Raw genomic sequence first — 5,790 nt, 5'->3', positions numbered from 1 at the left:
CTCTCTCTCTCTCTCTCTCTCTCTCTCTCTCTCTCTCTCTCTCTCTCTTTCTGAAACAGGGTCTGACTATGTAGTGCAAACTGACTTTGAACTTGCTTATGTAGTCCAGGCTGGCATCAAATTCAAAGCAGTGCTCCAGTCTCAACCTCCCGAGTGCTGAGACTGTAGGTGTGTGCCACCATGCCTGGCTCCTTACGAGAATCTAATCCTTTTTCCCACTTGTTTTTTTTAAAAGCTTTATTCATAAACACAAACAAAATTCATGAATTGTTGTATTTCTTTTTAGAGTACAAAAGACTAGAATTATTTTGTGCATACCTCATTTTAGGCCTCAATCTTGATTACTGATATTTATAGTATACTACTATTGGTACTAGTGTACACTTACATTAAAACAGTACTACTTTTGTAACTGTAACAATTTAATGTTGTCCTTGTTGATTAGCACTTAGTATGATTTCTTATTGAAGGTTAAAAATGAGTAATTTTTGTGTTCTTTAATAGAAAAAAAGCTGACACCAAGCAAACCTATGTTACTTTGAAAAGGTCTTCTAAGAAAGTTTATCAAGGAACATAACTGAATATTTACCAAAACAATGAATTGCTTTTCTTGGTGAGCTCACCAAGTTAAATTTCTGAATATGGTTTAAGACAAATATTTATAACAACATATGAAATGCGTAAGCTTCCTTCAGCCATTTTTGGACTGAATCTTATTACATTAAGTCCCTGACCTATGAATATCTGAGCTGTGAATTTTCACAGGTGAACCAACCTCCCAGTAGGAATATTCCTAGTGTTTAGCTCACATCTCTACCTTACCATTTTAGGGTAACCATGAAAGTAAAAATAAAGTATTTTTTGTTAGATTTTTAATGCTTTACATTGTGTATCTGTGTCCAAGGTGTATAAGTCTCACTTTGTTGTACTCACAACAAATCTGATTTGTGAATGTTCTCTGCTTCCCAAGTCAGGCAGTTAATGTAGTTATTTCATGAAAGACATCAGAAAAACCAATGCTCATAGATTTAGTGAGCTCAAAAAATAGGAAAGAAATCACTGGGCTGCAGTTTAGAAACTTGTTTTCTAGTCATAGCTGTCCCGCAGATATAATGGAAGGATTCTCTTCACTTTTCTTAGCCTACTTTCTTGCTCTACAGCTGGCAACCACTAATTAACTGTCTCCTAGAAATCAAGTTGACAGTCCATGACATTAGATGCTAAATGTCTGGAAAAGAGGGAATCTGGGCTAAATAATCCTTAAGTGCTCAGTTCCAAAGTTAGTATTCTATGATATAATAGGAGTATACTCATATTCAGTGTCCTGAATTAATATACAAGGACTTCCAAATGACAGCAAAAGAGAATTATTAAAAGTTTCCTGTGTGAACACTGGTAAAATAACATAAAATCAGAAGCAGGTTTTCTGTATTCATTCAGAAGGTGATTCAACTGTAGGAGGAAGATTTTAGCATTATGAAATCCTATATTTAACAATGTTTTTTTCTCAGCAACTATTTTAGTTTTTATAATCTTTTATAAAATCTTTTATAACCACATGAAGAGATTCCTTCATGTGAAGTTTTTCGTGTATTCAGATATTTTGTGTGATGTCTGATGTGATCAGCAATAAAGGTGGTAATGGAGTAGTAACTATGATCATAACAGTAGTCTAAAAACAACAGAAATGGTCTTTTCTGTACAAGCAGTGATGAAATTATCTGAGAAGAGTTGCCCATCTGCAGGGAACTGGTCATCTTTTCCTTGATAAGTCAGTATGTCCAGCTGAGAACCTTGATGAAACTTCACAAGATGAGTTGCATCGTAAGTCTTCCACTTACTTTGATCTGTTCCCAAATATCCAGCAAAGGCTTTTTTGCTCCAAGGACAGAGCACTGGGTTGCAAACTGGAGCAAATGCTGACACAGATTTGTATTCTACAGGGTTTTTCAAAGCACAAATCAGAGCTCCATGGCCTCCCATGGAGTGGCCAAAAGTAGATGTCCTCTGGGGGTCCACTGGAAAATTGGCGTTTATGAGTTGGGGAAGCTCCTCTGTTACATAAGAGTACATTCTGTAATGAGTTTTCCAAGGGTCTTCAGTAGCATTCACATAAAACCCCACTCCAGTGCCAAAGTCCCAGCTATCATCTTCTTCTTTAATATCGCACCCACGAGGGCTGGTATCTAGAGCGATGACAAGGCCACGTTCTGAGGCAGCTTGATGATAACCCGATTTTGATATAAAATTTTGTTCTGTGCAAGTTAAACCGGAGAGCTACTACAGGGCACTTTCCAGTTTCTGTCCTTGGGGGTAAGTAGACAGCAAATTTCATTTTACATTTTAGCTCCACATTCTCATGTTCAAAAACTTTCTGCAATCCTCCAAACCACTTGTTGTTGGAAATATGCTTTAACACCATTCTTCTCCTGTCTAATGGTATTTGTTTGTCTGTGCCACAAGACAGATCCTTGGGCGCTTTGGCGGAAGCACTGGCATTGGGATCGAGAATCTAATCCTTAAACCATCTTCACACGAGCCCTGTCTTAGCTCCCTCCCCATCCTGGAAAGGTTGTCTTCCACAAACCAGTCCCTGATGTCAAAAGGTTGGAGACTAATGCTTAAGAGTCACCAATTATTTCAGGAATCAAGTATAACAGTCAATCAAATATTAAAGATAACATTCATATACAGGTAGCTACTGCACCAGAGATTTAGAATGGAGGGAAATGTCAATAATACACTTGAAAGTAAGTTTGTGTCTCTAGGTGTCAATAAATATAAATTTTATTATGGTAAGTTCCATCTCCATGTTCTGCAACTCTCAGAGGATTCTTCCCTGGATGATGCACAAGATGTTTAAGATTTTTGAATCTTTACTGAACTATCATAAACAGCATCAATGACCATTTTTTAAATAAGTAATTGCAATTTATATTACAGATTAGATAGGCTATTACTGCCTAATTAGTATTTCCTAGATGATTCTCTTCAAGAATAATTTTTCATGCCAGTCTAAATATTTATCATTTGTTTTATCTTCCTAAAAATCATCACAATGTATTGTTGTTGTTTTCTTGTTGTTTGAAACAGAGCCTAATTATGTACTTCAGGGTGGCCTTGAAATCACTATATAGTATCCCAGGTTGGGTTTGAACTCACATGATCCTCTCATCTCAGCATCCTGAGTGCTGGGATAACAGGTGTATGCCACCACACCTGGTTCTTATTACAAAGTTTTAATATTTCTACTACATTACTATTTTCAAATTATTTATATATCATTATTATTGCACCTTCATAAGTTGCTTCAGAGGTACATATCCTTATCCAAATTGTACAGTTAAAAGTTCTCTCTCTCTCTCTCTCTCTCTCTCTCTCTCTCTCTCTCTCTCTCTCTCTTTCCAGCATCAAACTCAGGACCTTGCACTTGCTAGGCAGATACTTGCACCACTGAGCTATAATCCCAGGTCTAACAATCTCTCATCTTGAAAAAAGTTACCCTGTTCTTTTTTCAAGAGGAGGAAAATAAAGTGAAGCATGATCATTTGAAGGTATGAAAGTTGGAATTTATTATTTTATTCATGTTTAGAAAATACTCTAAAATGTTTAACATTTTAAAATGGTTCTTTGCCACTGATATACATAGACTAATTTACACTTATCTTTTACTTGAATTACAGTTTTGGTTGGTCCAGTTTTCTTACTACTTAAGTCCCTATCAACATACAAAGTATTTAGGGGTTATTCATTAATAATTTCTCTGAGTTTCTCCTGCTCAGTGGTAGTAATGTATTAAAATGTCCCATTCATGATAATCTTTATGGCAGTGGGCTTACAGGGTATGTTGACTGTGGAGGTGGCTGCAGGAATCTATACATATGACCAGTGGTAAAGAACTAAATAGACACACATGGCCATACACATTATTGCACATGAAAATAGAAAAAGTCAAAGAAGATTCATAGATTTATCAATATTAATTTTCTGGTTGTGATAATGTACTACCAGAGTTATATAAGCTGCTACCATTGAGGGAAGTTCAGCATCTTTGTAAGTATATCTTACAACTACATATATATGCTTCTATAGATCATCCCCCTATTAAACTAAAATTTACAAAAACTATAGTTAAAGTATAATTAAACTATATTCAAGTCCTTTGTCACTGTTAACAGCGAACTGTTTGCATAATTCCTGAGGGTACTTTGGGCCCAAAGGGGCATAAAATGTTATTTTAATGTATTTTACACTTGTATTGTGAGCCATTATATTGGTGTGAGTTGGCTGGGCTTAGTGGAGAGGCTTAGGTGCTTAAATACTGACTGAATCTTTCCAGGCCTGCAATGTGATTTGGAGCAATTACTTTCTACTTTGAGCCCACTTCCTTATTTATAAAGTACTCTGATAGGAGTAACATAGAGCCAGCTTCTGGCATACAGGAAGCTACTACCTCCCATTTATGCCATTTTTTCCAAGTTAAACTCACTTATTTCTTTATATTCCTTCAAAAATATTTGATGAACACTTTTAAAAATAAATATAGTCATGCAAAATTTAAGGTATACAAGAGAGGAAATTTCATTTCAACAATTACCCTCTCCCTGTCTAGTCTCAATAATTATCAATAATCAGTTTTGTTTATAGGACCATATCCCATCTTTCCCTCACTCCCCAATCCCCAGCTACTTTGAAGCAAATCAACAATGTCATGGCATTTCCTCCGTAATATTTTAGAATGTATTTCTTGAAGAAACAAAATCACAGACATATCATCACAATACCATTAACCCATCTGAAGAATTAACAATTCCTTAATGTCATCAAATAGTCAGTGTTTAAATTTTCCTCAGGTCTTAGAATTTTTTTTAGATAGATTGTTCAGATCATCCAAATAAGATCATAACCAGGCACTGTGTTCTGATTCCTGCTTTTTCTTTTGCTAACCTGTCATTGCTGTCAGAATCTTTCTCAATGCAGCACAGAGGTTGATCCTTGTCAAGGATCAGAAAGGCCACATGGGGAATTGAGACCAATTTGATTTTCCTGGAGTAGAATTCCTGATAGATCTCAGGTAAGGCAGTGCTTCTTAGTTGATTGTTCAGTCATTATTGAGAACTTGATAAAAGGAGGATGTTTCTCTCCAATGATTAATTTTAAAGTTTTCAGAAGTAGTTGTATTTTTGAGTCAGGCTTCTATGCAAGTCATTAAAACCAGGGATTTGGGGGTCCAGCTGAACTGAGTTTGAATGAAAACTTCATCGTGTAACAGCTGCATGACTCAAAATGTATCCTGCTCTTGTGTCGTGGGCACTGCAACTGTTAAAAGGAGATGAAAGAACTCCTACCTTGAAGGACTCAGGTGGAGATGAAAAGAACTAATTTAACTAATTGCTAATCACTACAAGCAATTAACAATGAAAATTGCAGCAATAACTAGCAAAAGATTAGTATTAAGTTCTATTTATTATTTTTTATTGTTATATTACCTTGAATATTACTGTAAGGTCACTTTTACAATCTAATAATATTGAATAATATTGACAATCTAGGGCTGGGGATGTAGCTCAGTGCTATGGTGCTATCTAGCATGCATGAGGCTTTGGCATCAATCCTAGAAGGACAAACAAACAAATGAAACACTAAAATAAAATCCATTTCTCTGAGTAATTTGTAGACAGCTCAACCATTCTGAACATACGCAAAATCCTTATTGGGAAAAATAATTTTTGTGTGTGTGTGTGTGTGTGTGTGTGTGTGTGTGTGTGTGTGTGTGTGCAGGGGATTGAA

General features: G+C 35.8%; 1 pseudogene; it reads right to left on the bottom strand.

Annotated features, from left to right (window-relative positions):
- Positions 1-1,526: 1,526 nt before the first annotated feature.
- On the bottom strand, positions 1,527-2,422 carry LOC101579606 (annotated as a pseudogene).
- Between the last annotated feature and the right edge of the window lie 3,368 nt (positions 2,423-5,790).

This window comes from Octodon degus, unplaced genomic scaffold (genome assembly GCF_000260255.1).
Source record: "Octodon degus isolate 3935 unplaced genomic scaffold, OctDeg1.0 scaffold00003, whole genome shotgun sequence".
Classification (NCBI taxonomy): Eukaryota; Metazoa; Chordata; class Mammalia; order Rodentia; family Octodontidae; genus Octodon; species Octodon degus.
The sequence above is the reverse complement of the archived record's forward strand: the minus strand, read 5'-3'. Positions and strand labels throughout refer to the sequence as shown.